A 16,679-nucleotide genomic window follows, 5' to 3' on the forward strand; every position below is an offset into this window, starting at 1 on the left:
CCAGAAATATATTTTTTTCATCACAAAAATTGGAACATATTCAAGCCTGCCATTTTTCCCTATACTTAATAATGCCCAGATTACCACTCTTCATTTTGGCAAGCCCCTCAGCCGATATGGTACAGTTCACAAACCTTATCTACATCATACATGATGGTTCCTCCTTACACATACATTTTTTGACTATACATAGTCTTGCCAGGAAAATAAGTTTTTTTGCCACATGACCCCTACCCTTTTCCCTACCTTCCACTTCCAAAATATCCTCTGGATCATGTGTGGTATGCTCAACTGGAAGAGCTTTCCTATCTCCTTCACCACCATTTCCCAAAACCTCCTTATCCTCAGACAATATCACAAAATGTGTATATCATCTGCCTTCTCTAGGCAGCACCTATTACAACTGTACACTTATGTACCTAATCTTGAGAGTTTTTTAGGTGAATAACCCTCCCACTCCCTTATTACATACTAAGAGCCACTATTAACCCTTCCAACCCTTACTCGTACTAAAAGCCACTATTAACCCTTCCACCCCCTTACTACATACTAAGAGCCACTATTAACCCTTCCACCGACTTACTACATACTAAGAGCCATTATTAATTCTCCCACCCCTTTACTACATGCTCAGAGCCATTATTAACCCTTCCACCCCTTTACTACATACGAAGAGCCATAATTAACCTTTCCACCCCCTTACTACATACTAGGAGCCATTATTAAATTTCCCACCCACTTACATGCTAAGATCCATAATTAACCCTTCCACCCCCATACTACATAATAAGAGATATTATTAACCCTTCCACCCTCTTACTACATACTAAGAGCCACTATTAACCCTTCCACCCCCTTACTCGTTCTAAAAGCCATTATTAACCCTTCCACCCCCTTACTACATACTAAGAGCCACTATTAACCCTTCCACCCCCTTCCTACATACAAAGAGCCACTATTAACCCATCCACCCCCTTACTACATACTAGGAGCCATTATCAAATTTCCCACCCCCTTACTACATGCTAAGATTCATAATTAACCCTTCCACCCCCTTACTACATGCTAAGATCCATTATAAACCCTTCCACCCCTTACTACATACTTGAAGCTACTCCCTCCCTCATACCGTATTTGCTACCAGCAGGGGGATGGGAAAAAATTATACTCACCTCCTTAGCATTGGTGACGGGCAACTGTCTTCTTTGCAATCCACAGGGGTATACAAATCAGAATCACCATTACAATTATCAACAAACCAGTCACAGACCGACATACCAACAGTCAAGATACAGACAAACGTCACCATACAGACACGAACACAAGAGGACTACATATGCACAATCACAAATACTCAGGAGAGACTCCACATATGCCCAAGTCACTCAGATCCCATCCACTTCATCACAGATAACACACACCACACAGACACAAATAGCACAATCATACCGGACAACCCCACCATTGGGATCCCAGTCAAAAAAAGAGAATTAGAAGAGGACATGGAAACGAGCACAACACCAAAGAAAAAAATAGGGAAGACATAACCAACACTGATCTAGAAACACTAGGTATTTGTAACTTAAGTAAAACAACACTGAGTAAAAATCACATTAGTCTATTAAATAAGGGACTCAAATTTGCACCCAGCCACAAACTGGACAGATTTGGAATATACATAGGTATAGAAAAATACATGCGAAATTTATGTTTAAAAAAATACTATATGAAAAACTCATTAGAAAAATATAATGTAGACCAATGTAATTTAAAATCGGCTTATTTCAAACACACAGACTTAAAACCGAAATCTAAATTCTTCCCAAGACAAGAGATGAGCAAAGAAATGACATTGTTTAAACTGTCCTGTGAAAAAGATATTAAAAAGCTCAAACAAACAAATAGATACCCAAATCTAACAAAATAAGAACAACAAGTGACGAGAAATTTACAGAAAAACAACAATATAACTATACGCCCAGCAGATAAAGGGGGGGGGGGGTGTTGTGATACTTGATACACTAGTATATAACAAAGAGTGTTTAAAACAACTACAAGATGAAAAAAACTACTGTAAACTTTCTAGCGATCCCACCAATCTATACGCAACAGAACTAAGTTATTAGATGAAGCATATGAATATGACCACATATTACACAAACATTACAGGATACCTATATTTTATTGTATACCAAAAATTCACAAAGACAAAAATAACCCACCCGGACAACCAATAGTATCCGGCATAGGATCATTAACAGCTAATCTTTCACAATATATAGACCAGTGATGGCGAACCTTTTGGAGACGGAGTGCCCAAACTACAAGCAAAATCCACTTTTTTGCCGTGAAGTGCCAACATGGCTTTTTAAGCAGTAACTTCTTGCTACCTGTTCTTCCACATCTTTCAATCATATTGTCCCCCTGAGGTCACCAATACAGTTGAAAGAAGGAGGACAATTTCAGACTCATTATAGATTCTCTCCAGGCTCTCTCTGTAGAGGATGAATGGTGGTTCCAGCAGGAAGACCTCCAAAGATATTGCAGTTCTGTCAACATCTTCTCACTTTTCCCGCAGTTCCAAACGGCCAATGAAGTGTCACTTTATAATAGCGCTGAGAGCAGCATCTCTTAAGTTGCCTGGGACTGCAGGAAGATTTGGTGGATTTGGTCATACTTGGTGAACTTTGCCCTGAGGCAATGGTCTGAGTGCCCACAGAAATGGCTCAGAGTGCCACCTCGGGCACCCGTGCCGTAGGTTCACCACCACTGATATAGACAGTTTTTTGCAGGAATATGTTAAAAAAACAAAAAGTTATTTGAAAGACACAAATCAAATTATAGGGGTCCTAGAAGGTTTGCAGTGGGATCAAAGCTGGCTTATCGCAACTCTGGACGTCAGTTCATTTTATACATGCATAAAACACAATTTAGGAATTCACGCAGTGGAATATTATCTAACAAATGCAGGAGACTTAAAGAATGAAAAAATTAACTTTTTGAGAGAATGCATCCAGTTCAATTTAGAGCATAATTATTTTTATTTTGAAGGGGATTTTTATCTCCAATTATCCTGTACAGCCATGGGCACCAGGTTCGCACCAAGCTATGCTAATTTATTTATGGCATATTGGGAGGAACAACCATAGAAAGCATGCTTGGTGACGGCCTGGTGCTCTGGCGTCGTTATATTGACAACGTCATTTTGATTTGGGACAAAAGTGAAATAGAATTAAAAAACTTCATCTCAGCAATAAATAATAACACCTACAACCTTTATTTTACACCCAATATAAGCAAAGAAAGAGTAGAATTTTTGGACTTGCAAATTGACATAAAAGAAGGCAAGCTAGAGTGCAGTACTTAAAGAAAACCCACGTCGAGAAACAGCTACATATCTAGGCACAGTTGCCATCTCCCTAGATGGTTAGATAATATACCTTATGGACAGTTCAGAAGACTTAGAAGGAACTGCACGACAATAGAAAAATTTGAAGAAGCCAACTAACATTACAATTTCAAGAAAAAGACTATAAAATCACGACACTAGAACCAGCTTTACATAAAGCAAGACAACTCACAAGAGAACAATTATTGAAAAACAAAACCACATCGTCACACAATAAAATAAATGAAGAAAAAGACACAGAAAACACCCTACAAGCGAACAAAACTAAAATCATTTTACCATATAACACACAGTATAAGAAAATACAAAACATAATTACTAGACATTGGGATATGTTAAAAAACGACAGAGCACTTCATGAAATGCTACCTGAGAGACCACCCATAGACTATACCAAAGCTCCGAATTTAGGCTTACAAATAGCTCCATCCATCAAAAAGAAAACGAGAACCACACCTGAGACCTGGCTCAATCTGAAAGGTTTTTACAGATGCTGAGAATGCACTTGTTGCAAAAAAACTTCATTCAAAAAAAGAACTTCCCAAGTCAAATCATCAAACAATAATCACATGCATATAATAAATGAGCTGCTCACGTGCAACAGCACAGGAGTGATATACATTATAACTTGCACATGCAATAAACAATATATTGGTAGAACAATCAGATCCTTGAAAGAAAGGATTTCAGAACACATAAGAAATATTAAGAAATGCTTGGAAACACATTCTTTATCAAAACATTTCAAAATAAGTCACAATATGGATTTTTCTCAGCTACAATTCTGTGCACTCCAGTCTATTGCAAAAGACTGGCGAGGTGGAGATTATATCGCAAAAATGTCCAAGGCAGAATCTAGGTTTATATATGAGTTTGACACGCTGATACCTAAGGGGTTAAATGCAGAGTTGGAAATTTTTGGCTTTTTGTAATGGATGGGGCACAGCGGAACACTCTCCACGATAGTCAGGCTGTTTTCCAGCACTCGTGGGGGTCTCCTACTGTCCCCCACCCAACATACATATATAATTGTATTGTTCTATTGTGAAACTACATTTATTGATTATATGTAGGTAATCTTCATATACCGATCTCAAAAAGAACTTTTTGAAAAATCCACACCAGGTTTACAAGGTAACCAGGGGAAGGAATCCAGGACGGGCATTAACAAACAACCAACAAGGGGTATAAAAGTGAGTGAACAGAAGGAGGTATACACATTTTTTTAAGCTACTGAAGATGAAGCTTCATGCTTCGAAACGCGTCTAGCATATGTCATAAGAATTGAGCAGCTTCATACCTTACAACATCTATGATTCACATTAGTGGACTATTTATTTGAAAGTACAACATAACCTTGCTCCGGAGCTTCAACGTCGTGTGTACTACAAAAGCTGAAAACACGTGACATCAAGATCAGCTAGTTTGGGCTGCGGGAGGTGAAAACCCACGATCCACAAGCCGGTCAAAGGCGTCATCAGCAGCGTCTTCAACGGCGTTCTGAACGCCACTACAGAACAAAGAACGCATCCAGCTTGCACAGCCCAGAGACAATCTACATAACGTCCCCTGGGACGACAAAGCGGCGAAATAGACATAGCTGGTGATCGGAACCCGCAGAAAAAGGCAACACGGTCCCGCTAAGAAACACTAACATCAGCCCAGCTGAATATCAACTAACCGTGAGTGCCAAATAATATAACAAACAGTCGCATATTACAAACCATAAAGGTACCACATGAAGGCTAAAATTGTCATAAAAGATTGAAAGCTGCTCAAAGAAACAAATTTTATTGTCTATTTTATATTTTCATTTTTATTTATAATTTTTCTTTTTATTTTTCCCTTTTTTATTATATAAAAACGTGTATTACAAGCATAGGGCCCTATGACCTGAAAACACAAACCTCCTGGAATACTTACCCCTTGGTCGTAAACCTTAAAGGAAACATACCACTTGAAGTGGCAGGTATAAGAGGGAACTACCGAGCACCAGCTCAGGGTGAGCTGGTGCCGGAGCTTAGTTTTGTTACCGCGATACTGCGGTTTAAAACACTTTTTAAACTTTATGGCCGAAGCTGCTTCGGCGCACGGAGGTACGCTTTCGGCTCTCCTTCACTTCCTATGTAGCCGCGTGCACGGTCACGCGCATGGTAAGCGCCGAAGCAGCTTCGGCCATAAAGTTTATAAAGTGTTTTAACCGCGATACTGCGGTTTAAAACACTAACAAAAATAAGCTCCGGCACCAGCTCACCCTGAGCTGGTGCTCGGTAGTTCCCTCTTATACCTGCCACTTCAAGTGGTAGGTTTCCTTTAACACATATATGTTAATCAAAAAATATAGATTTCATCTATCAAATATCTGTAAACTTTTTTCTTTCCATTTTGGGAATTTTATGAAAGTACCTTAAAAAAGGATTTCATGTTTTACTTCTCTGTCTATGTATAATCACGTCTTTTGTCTATATATAATCGCCATTTTTATATGCATGAATATGTTTTTAAATATCTTAAATATTGGTCTTCAACTATTGTAATTGAATATTATATCGAGACAAGCAAATTGAATTAAATTGTTTTTGTTAACAAGTTGTTTACAAATTTTTGTTAACAAATTGTTTGCTAATTCTTGGTAACAATCTGAGACAGTTTCTATTTTAGTGCCCACATTCTTTGCAAAAAATCTGTGTATATTTGTTCCTTTTTTGGTGAAAAGGTCTTGATGGTAGCACATAGAACTGGAAAGGTTGGAAATTGATAAGTGCCACTACAATATCCCTAAGCAAAGTCTTCTTTGCAGTGCCAGCAGTGTAATGAAGCCACTACGACCGGCCCACAGTGCATCACTTCCTGCTCTGTCCCGGCTTTCAGCTGTATCAGAGGACAGCTTTGATATAGCTGAAAGGTGTAACGTACCGGCGGCTGCACGAATTTTAATCTGTGAGAGCTGCAGCCCCCACACCCAATACAGCCCCGCCCCCCCAATATTGGCAGACTATATATTCCAGGGGCCGGGTCGCAGTTGCACCCCCTGCAACCGCGATCGTTATGCCCCTGGATAGCCTTTGTGTAACTCGAGGCTGTCATAGCAACGGATCGCCACTCCCCGATGACATCACGGAGAGCAACAATCCTAGCCAAGATGGTGAGTAGTTTCAAAATTCTTCGAACACCCAAATTACTTGACTGACACCGTCAGCATATAAAAATATAAAAAAACACCAAAAACTTCCCGTAATTTACAATTTTTTCATCAAATACAATCCCCAAAAATGTTCGAAAAAGTAATCAAAAAAAGTTATGCGTCCTAATATGATACGACTGAGAGACTGAAGAACAACTCTATTCGCAAAAAAATTAGCCCTCAACCAGATCTGTCAACAGAAAAATACAGAAGTTATGCCCCTGAAAAGTTGTTGATAGAAAAAAATTTTTATTTTTGATTTTTTCCAATATTGGTTTTGCTCAGTAAAATTGAGGAAAGATAAGAAAAACTATAAATGAGGTATCACCGAAATTGAAGTGAACCAGAGAATAAAGAAAATATTTACATTACGGTGAGCCGGAAAAAAAAGATGATATTGTTTGTATCCCCTTTGAAATAGTTAATAAAATCTCATGAATAAGCTATAGACCCCCAAAATGAATAATATATACAGTGTATCTCACCCTGCAAATAATACACCCTCATATGTTCACATTACCAATAAAATTTAAATTTATAGCCTGTACAATGTGATAATACAAATCTGCTCTCAATGGCACTGCTTCCATTCCATGCACGCCCGTGTGCCCAGACAGCAGTTTATCAACATATATGGGGTATCAGGACACTTGGAAGAAATTGGGCATCAAAATTTGCAGAGCTTTTGATAATATAATTCATTATGAAAGTGTCAGTTTTGGCCCAAATGAATGTATTTTTTTAAAAAATTCTAAATCGCAGGTCCATATTGTTTTAACCCATGAAAAACACTTAAAGGGTTAATAGACTTAATAGAAGTTGAATTGCATAGGTTGAGGGGTGAAGTTTCTATAGTGGGGTAATTTATAGGGTTTTACTATTATTCAGGCCTTTTAAAGTCCCTTGAAAGCTGAGTCGTCTGTCAAAATGTGAGTTTTGGAGATTTTCATGAAATTAGAAAAATTGCACCTAAAGTTCTAAGCCTCACAACATCCTAGAAAAATGAGAGGACACATAAAATATCATCCCAACATAAAGCAGACATTTCCGGAAATGTTAATTATCCAGCTTTTTGGGTAGTTTTACTTCCTGTCTGGAAATTAAAACAATTTGAACTTTGAAAATGAAAAGTTTTTACAAACGTTTTCATTTTTTTTAGAACGAAATGCCAAGCTGAAAACAAGCGTGATAAGGAGTAAAACAATGTTTGCATATATTACAAGGGAAAAAATAGTCAAAACTGTCATTTTGATCACTAATCAGGAAGTGTACTACATAGCCTTTATTGCTTTCCAATTACCTTAATGAGCAGGCACTTTTTCATTTTTGGGTTTTAATTTTTCACTCCCCACCTTCAAAAATCCATAACGTTTTAAATTTTCTATGTACAAAACTGTGTGAGGGCTTGTTTTAAGCATAACAAAATTGCACTTCATAGTGACAATTTAATATTGCATGCCTTGTACTGGAATGCAGGAAAAAAAAAATTCCAAATGCAGTGTAATTGGTTTAAAAAATCCATTCACGCCATTTTCTTGTGGGCTTTAATTTTACGTCTTTCACATGTCACCAATGACATGTCTACTTCTTTGGGTCGGTACAATTTGGGGGATACCAAATTTATGTAGGTTGTATAATGTTTTCATACATATACAAAAATTAAAACCTTTTGTACAAAAAAAAAATCTTCTGGTGCTAATAACTTTTTCATACTTCATTGGAAGTATGAAGCTATGTGTGGTGTAATTTTTTTACAACGTTTGATGATCTTTCAATGCTAAAATTTTGTGGTTTGGAGGACTGGACAGCCTTTTCATCACTTTTTACAGAATTTTTTATATTTTGCAAAATGGCAAACAGGGGCATTTTTTACTTTTTCCGTTTATATCTTGATAGATCAAACATTTTGGGATGCGGCAATAGCTAACATGTTTATGACGTGTAAGTCACACATTGTAATACATGGTGTGTGAAACAAGACAGCTTTGGGTCTTTGTGTGACCCAAGGCTGTCATAGCGACAGATCAACATGGTGGCGCCCACTTGCCTGCGGCGTTCTAAGGATTAGAACCTGTGATCAGTGCTACCACCGGTTTCCCTCTCCAAACAGCCGCAGCCGAAACGTGACGTAGTCGAAGGGGTTAAAAAAAATCACCAATTTACTTATTTAAAAAACATGCAAATGTTCAAAAACTTTTTTACAGATGGTCTTAAAAATATTCTTATTTTTTTTTTAAATAATTACTTTTGGGGTTTCCTTGGCTGTAAGCCAAAATCATTAACATTAAAATATATAAAACGTATTATATATGAGTTTTACTTTTTGAATGAAATTACTGAAATTCAAATTTATTGAGATGCACCTGCATGTCTCCGAGTGTACCTGTGGAAGACCACATGGAACAGTGAGTATTCAACACCTGTTCACACATGGTGAGCCTTTTTTCCTGTTCACATGGTGCGGTGTTGCATGGTGTCTGCTGCTTCTGTTGTGCGGTGCTTGTTGGAAAAACGGGATCCAGAGCCATGGGGGATATGCCTGCCAATATGGGTGCTGGATCAAAACCAGGTCTTGGTCCGTGCCGGCGCTGTGACGGGCCCATGGAATTACCCATGGTGTCTCTCTCACTTATTGTTTTACTAACATACATGGGAAGAGGAGGGGGTTGTATGAGGAGTCATAATCTCGAGCTGCAGGCCCCTACTATTCATCAGTGCTTCAACATGTAAACAAAGAAGGACAAGAGTCTTCAGACAGAACACATGTTAGAATCAAGAGTACCGAATAACTTGATGAACATTCAGTGATTATTATTAAGGGAGTAAATTCACTTGGGCAGCTTATGTAAAAGAGTGGCCAACCCCTTTAATTTTAAATTAGCTATTGTTAGCCAAAACCATATGTTGTTGAACAAACAGAACAGTTGCAAATCATCCATTCTATCTTGGTGGAATCTCTTCATGAGGTTTTGCCAAGCTAAAACTGATGAAATAACCAAAATGTGAACTGGCCTTTATTTGAGGAGATTAATTACACTAAAGGGGTTAGAGGGGAAAAGTCAATTCAGAAGACACGATTTGAACTCTACAGCACCTACTACAATGCTCCTGGAGCCATTCTAAAAATTAGACTCTTTATAAGCACACCAGCAGTTCTCTATACTTTAGTTGCAGTTACAGATCCCTTTCCATAAACATGTCAGTATCCTTGGTACCCTAGTGCACATATTCATGGCCATCGTGAGGTATTCTGGATCATAAAAGCCAATATTCTAATCTTTAAAGAAATGCCATATGAAGGAATCTAGGTACTGTGAAGTTCAAGCTAGTGATGCCTGAGGTCATGCTTGTCCCTTGGCCTTTCAATCTGACTTGAAGGTCTAATAGCACCATCAATTTAGTGGATAAGAATTAGTCTGGGCCAGTTATAAGCACTGAATCATGTGCTGTGCACATGTGCTACATTACTATGTCATATTTGTATTCACAAGCTAAATAATAAAATGTTCCAATTACACCAAGTAGGGATCTTGAAAACTATGTGACCTAATAGAAATTATATAAAAAAATATATAACTTATTAATATACAAAACTTTGCTCTGGCAACGGTTTCTGCAAGGATTTGTACTTGTGTTTGGATTTTTTTGTCAGTAAGTGGTAAGTTTTTCTGTACATAGTTGTTTTTTCTTCACAAATGTGAGGATAGTGTATGATGTTTAGTTTTTTTTCTCATGTGGCTATATCAAAAAATTCCACTTGTAAATTAGATGACATTTTGTAAAGTTCATGTGCTGCATATTGTGACTTGTTGTTAGGAAAGGCATTTCTAGTGGAATGTTTGGAAAGATATTTGCCTCTCTTAACTTTCTTTCTCACTATATATGGCAGTATTCACTGGTATCATCATTGCGGCAGTTTATCCATACTCTAGTTTGCCCAAGGTCACTGTTAAAGAATATTGTGTGCTTACAAATTATACAAAAATCTATGCAATTTCTAATATCTTTGAGAAAGATTATTATGAAGTGAAAAAATCATTCAGTTAAGTTTCTTGAGGAGCTGCAATACTCAAAGTTGACTGCAGAATTATTTTAAAAGTTCATACACGCAACTATCAAAACTTGATAATTTCCTGGCTCAACGTTTAACATATCCAAAACTGCATGTATAAGCAATACCACATCCTTTGACCGAAGTGCGTCATATTCATGGAAAGAAAAACATTCATACACATTTGAAGTTAAGGAAATATATAAATAAAAAGTCATATTTAATTTTTTTTCCTTATCCACTAAAAACGGAGTTCTATACCATGCTTATGGTAATCCCTAATTTTTACATTTTTGGAGTCTAAGGGATTATATATAACATTTTGGGATCATATATTACAATTAGTGTAAATAATTTTTTTTAAAGAAATGAATAGTATTGGTTATAATTTTAATAACAAATAGTTTCTCTATCTCAAGTTTTTCTCTTATTTCCTGAGGGCTAAGCCCTCTCCACACAAGGTAGGTAACGTGATCGGTGCTAGCACAAAATGCCAATACTGGCGGCGATAAAAAGCGGCTGGCAAGAAGGTGCCACTAACTTGGCATCCGCTAAAGGGGAGCGATCTGTCAGCAGAAGAGCCTCAGACTCTTCTGATAAATTTCCCCATAAACAAGGTAACAGTCTGAGACAGAGACGGTCAATGGAATGAGAGTGTCAGAGAGAAACAGTCACTGTAATGAGACTGCCAGAGACAGACAGTCGCTAGAATGAGAGTTTCAGAAACAGTCGCTGGAATGAGAGTGTCAGAGACATAGAAGGGCGGTTCAATAAGTACCCTTGTTTGCCAACAGAGGGCGTTCCTGAAGGAAGTTGGTGTTATCATCATGTGCTGCCATCTATCAATTGGTTTTTGATTGATGGGTTAGTTTAGATTTGGCAGCCATTTGAGTAAGACGTTTTTCGTGATTTTCACAAAGATGGAAAAAGAGCAGTATCATTCGGTAATTCGCTTTTTGTTTTTGGATGGGAAAAAATGCGAGGTGATAAATGCAAAGTTGGATGTTGTGTATGAGGACACTTTGCTATCTATGACCACAGTTAGATATTGGTTTAACGAATTTAAACATGGGCGAACATCCGTTTTTGATGAGGAGCGACCAGGAAGCCCGGTAGACGTGGTTACCAAGGAAATAATTCAAAAAGTCCACGACATGATACTCACTGATCGATGGACGAAAGTGCACAAAGTAGCAGAGGCCTTAGGTGTGTCGACTGCAACGGCCGGAAAGGTCATAGCGACGATTTTTTGGGATCCGAATGGCGTCATCCTCATAGATTTTTTAGAAAAAGGAATAACGATCACTGTACAATACTGCAGTACTACTGCAGAGATAGCGTTAGGGTGTTTTTTAGCTTACAATTAGGCAGGAGTGAGTCTACAAGAACCCAACAGCCCTTTTTAGGGCTAGAATATTTTTTTTTCCTTGCTTGTGGCTGGGCTTGCTGGCACTAGTAGTGCAGCTAGTACCATATTGTGACGAATTTGCAGGGAGACTTGCAAAGTTATATTTAGCTCTTAGTGACACACATATCCATCTCAAACACCTAAGTGGGACAATTTATTAGGGGTTTGATTGAATTAGGCACAGTCTGCCGATTTTTTTATTTTTTTTTCAAAACTTAAAGTGACACACCACAAAATCCAGTTGTGTCCCGTCAGTGTAGGTTAGAAACTAGGCATACAAGAACACAACCGGCTTTCTTAGGGCTACAATAGCGTCATATATATATTTTGTTGATTTGCTTGTGGCTGGCCTTGCTGGCACTAGTAGTGTAGCTAGTACCATACTGTAACGAATTTGAAGGGAGACTTGCGAACGTTCTGTTTAGCTCTTAGTGACAAACATATCCATCTCAAACACCTAAGTGGGACAACTTATTAGGGGTTTGATTGAATTAGGCACAGTCTGCTTTTTCTTTTCTTTTTTTTTCAAAACTAAAAGTCATCAGACACAACACAAAATCCAGTTGTGTGCTGTCAGTGTATGTTAGAAACTAGCCATAGCAATAGGATAGCATCATTTTGTTAAAAAAACAAAAACACACATAAAAAAAAAAAAATGTACAGTTTACACTTTAATTTTGAAAATGTTGAACCCGAGGGCTAGGCGTAGAGGACGAGGGCATGGGCGGGTTGAGACACCACCTGCTGATGAGAGAGCAGGGGAACGCCGCAGAGCTACACTCCCTAGGTTCATGTCTCAAGTTACTGGGACTCGTGGTAGAGCACTGTTGAGGCCAGAACAGTGCGAACAGGTGATGTCGTGGATTGCGGACAATGCTTCTAGCCATTTGTCCACCAGTCTTCCACGCTGTACACCCATGTCACCAAAATCAGCACTCCTCCACCTCAGCCTCCTTCCCCCCCGGTCTGCCCCCTCCCAGGAAAATTTGGCATTTGAACCGGCATACTCTGAGGAACTGTTTTCTGGACCCTTCCCAGAGTCAAAAACCACTTGTCCGGTTGCTGCTGAGCTATTTTCCGATGCCCAGGTTTTCCACCGGTCGCAGTCTGTGGGTGATGATGACATTGTTGACGTAGTGGAAGAAGTGTGTAAAGAGGTGTCGGACGATGAGGAGACACGGTTGTCAGACAGTGGTGAAGTTGTTGTCAGGACAGGAAGTCCGAGGGGGGAGCAGACTGAGGGATCGGAGGATGATGAGGTGACAGACCCAAGCTGGGTTGATAGGCCGGGTGAACACAGTGCTTCTGAGACGGAGGCGAGTCTTCGACAAGAACCTGAAGCCAGGCATGGTTGTGTGTGACAACGGCCGTAACCTGGCGGCGGCTCTGCAACTCGGCAGACTGACACATGTGCCATGCCTGGCCCATGTGTTAAATCTCATAGTTAAGCAGTTCCTCAAGACATACCCCAATCTGTCTGATTTACTCACGAAGGTGCGCCGCATCTGTGCGCATTTCAGGTAGTCCAGCACAGATGCTGCCACTCTCAGGGCAGCGCAGCGCCACCTCCAACTAGCTACTCACCGACTGTTGTGCGACATGCCCACGAGGTGGAATTCAACATTAACCATGTTATCCAGAGTTTACCAGCAGTGCAGGTAGTCAGGTCAGTCAGTCAGGTAGAACTGGTAATCAGGTCAGTCAGCTTCCTCAAGTCTACAATGAAGAGTGGACGTGGATGTCTGATATCTGTCAGGTGCTGAGTAACTTTGTGGAGTCAACACAGATGGTCAGTGGCGATGCCGCCATCATCAGCCTCACCATCCCGTTGCTTGGCCTGTTGAAAAACTCTCTGGTCAGCATTAAGTCAGAAGCTTTGCGCTCGTCACAAGAGACGAGGGAAGAAGAATTCCTTGTTGATAGCCAAAGCACCCTCAGGTCTGTTTCTCAGCGCATATCGGAGGAGGTGGAGGTGGGTGAGGAGGAGAATGTTGGCGAGACAGAAGAGGGGAGCATTGCTCAGTCCTTCACTGTTCAGCGTGTATGGGCAGAAGAAGAGGAGTTGGAGGAGGAGGAAATGGCCAGTGAGGGGAGTGAATTCTTGCAAGTTGGGACTCTGGCGCATATGGCAGATTTCATGCTAGGCTGCCTATCCCGTGACCCTCGCGTTCAAAGAATTTATTCCAGCACCGATTACTGGGTATTCACTCTCCTGGACCCACGGTACAAGCAAAATCTTTCCACTCATCCCTGGAGAGGAAAGGAGTGTGAGAATGCATGAATACCAGCAGGCCCTGGTGCACAAAGCTGAAACAGTATTTCCCCTCGGGCAGCGTTAGCGGCAGAGGGCATACTTCTGCGGGACAAGTAGCGAGGGAGAGTAGACGAGCAGGCAGCTTGTCCAGCACTGGCTGGCGTACGCTTTACAAGGCCTTTGCCAGTTTTATGTCACCCCAGCAAGACACTGTCACCTGTCCCCAGGCAGAGTAGGGCTGATCTTTACAGAAAGATGGTGAGGGAGTACGTAGCTGACCATACCATCGTCCTAAATGATCACACAGCTCCCTAAAACTACTGGGTTTCAAAGCTGGACATGTGGCACGAACTGGCGCTGTACGCCTTGAAAGTTCTTGCCTGCCCTGCCGCTAGCGTGTTGTCTGAGCGGGTTTTCAGTGCAGCTGGTGGCATCATCACCGATAAGCGTACACGCCTGTTGACTGACAGCGCTGACAGGCTGACGCTTATCAAGATGAATAAAGCCTGGATTTCTCAGGATTTCCATTCTCCACCAGGTGAAAGAAGCTCAACCTGAATAATGTATGCACTCCTCCTCCTCAATTTCCTCCTTTTCCTCCTCTTTGTACAAAGCAGAGGAAACTGGCTTTTTTTTTGCCAGGACCAACTGGCTCTAGCTATAGTACTCTATGTATTTAATTTTTCTGGAGGGCCACCTACCCGGTCCTCTGTTTTAAACAATTTACAGGCACTCAATCTATTTAATTTTTCTGGAGGACCACTTACCTGCTCCTCTGGTTTGAAAACTTTTTTGGACTGCCACATACAGGCACTATCCATAGCAGCCTCCACACGTCGTCTTTATAGCTGCCTCCACACGTTGTCTCCATTGCTACCTCCACACATCATCTCCATAGCTGCCTCACAAAGTCGTCCATATAGCTGCCTCCATACATCATCCCCTTAGCAAACGAGCTGTGTCAGGCAAAATTTTGGATTGTTTTCATGGCTTCCACATCAAACTTGTTAACTTTGTCGCCACCCTGCTGTGTTATCCACAAAATATACTGGCTTATACAAAAGGTTCTTAGAACTGCCGTTTGGGGAGGAGCAGAGAGACAGGGGCTTGGACAGGCGAAAGCTCGCCAGGCAGCGGACCGCCAGCTCCATCCCAAGATCCAACTAACATAGTTTTAACTGCAGCACCTTTAATCTACTACTACCACCTTCCTGCCTCCATACATTGTCCCCTTATCAAACGAGCTGTGTCAGGCAGAATTTTCGGGTGTTTCACCAGATACATAATGGAACTCGGCCCATCTGTCGCCGCCATGCTGGAAACCAGAAGTTGCAATCATAGCAGCGCAATATGGATGCCCCATACTGTCGCTCTTAATCATGGAACCATTTCCGAAAAAACAATTAAAAATAGAACCACTATGCTATTCCATTATTTCTAGATGAATTATTCAAACGACCCCGCCTGCTTTGAAAATTATAATTTTTTCAAAGTTAACGCTTCTGGCCCCCAGGCCCATTTTAGGTGGGGAGGAGCCGAGAGACAGGGGCTTGGACAGGAGAAAGCTCGCCTGGCAGCGGACCGCCAGCTCCATCCCAAGATTAAGCAGCCTCAGAGGCATCCATGCATACTGCCCCTGCTGTTTCCTGTCCATTTCGCCTCCACAGCGTCTACCAATGTCTCCATGCGCAACTTTCAACTCTCTATAACCAAGATGCTGGAGCGCGAGAGGAAATACAGCACATCATCCCCTTATCAAACAAGCTGTGTCAGGCAGAATTTTCAGGTGTTTCACCAGATACATAATGGAGCTCGGCCCATCTGTCGCCGCCATGCTGGAGACCTGAAGTTGCAATCATAGCAGCGCAATATGGATGCCCCATACTGTCATTCTTAATCATGGAACCATTTCCGAAAAAACAATTAAAAATAGAACCACTATGCTATTCCATTATTTCTAGAAGAATTATTCAAACGACCCCGCCTGCTTTGAAAATTATAATTTTTTCAAAGTAAACGCTTCTGCCCCCCAGGCCCATTTTAGGTGGGGAGGAGCCGAGAGACAGGGGCTTGGACAGGCGAAAGCTCGCCTGGCAGCGGACCGCCAGCTCCATCCCAAGATTAGGCAGCCTCAGAGGCATCCATGTATACTAACCCTGCTGTTTCCTGTTCATTTCGCCTCCACGATCCTCCACAGCGTCCACCAATGTCTCCATGCGCAACTTTCAACTCTCTATACCCCAGACACTGGAGCGCGAGAGGATATACAGCACTTCATCCCCTTATCAAACGAGCTGTGTCAGGCAGAATTTTCAGGTGTTTCACCAGATACATAATGGAACTCGGCGCATCTGTCGCCGCCATGCTGGAGAC

The 16,679-nt window shown here is 40.8% G+C and overlaps 1 protein-coding gene across 7 annotated transcripts in view; it reads right to left on the reverse strand.

Annotated features, from left to right (window-relative positions):
• Window positions 1–16,679, reverse strand: part of AOPEP (aminopeptidase O (putative)) — a 304,550-nt gene that overhangs the window by 119,264 nt on the left and 168,607 nt on the right. The window lies entirely within an intron of this gene.

The sequence above is a fragment of the Engystomops pustulosus genome, chromosome 1, assembly GCF_040894005.1.
Source record: "Engystomops pustulosus chromosome 1, aEngPut4.maternal, whole genome shotgun sequence".
In the NCBI taxonomy this organism is placed as follows: Eukaryota; Metazoa; Chordata; class Amphibia; order Anura; family Leptodactylidae; genus Engystomops; species Engystomops pustulosus.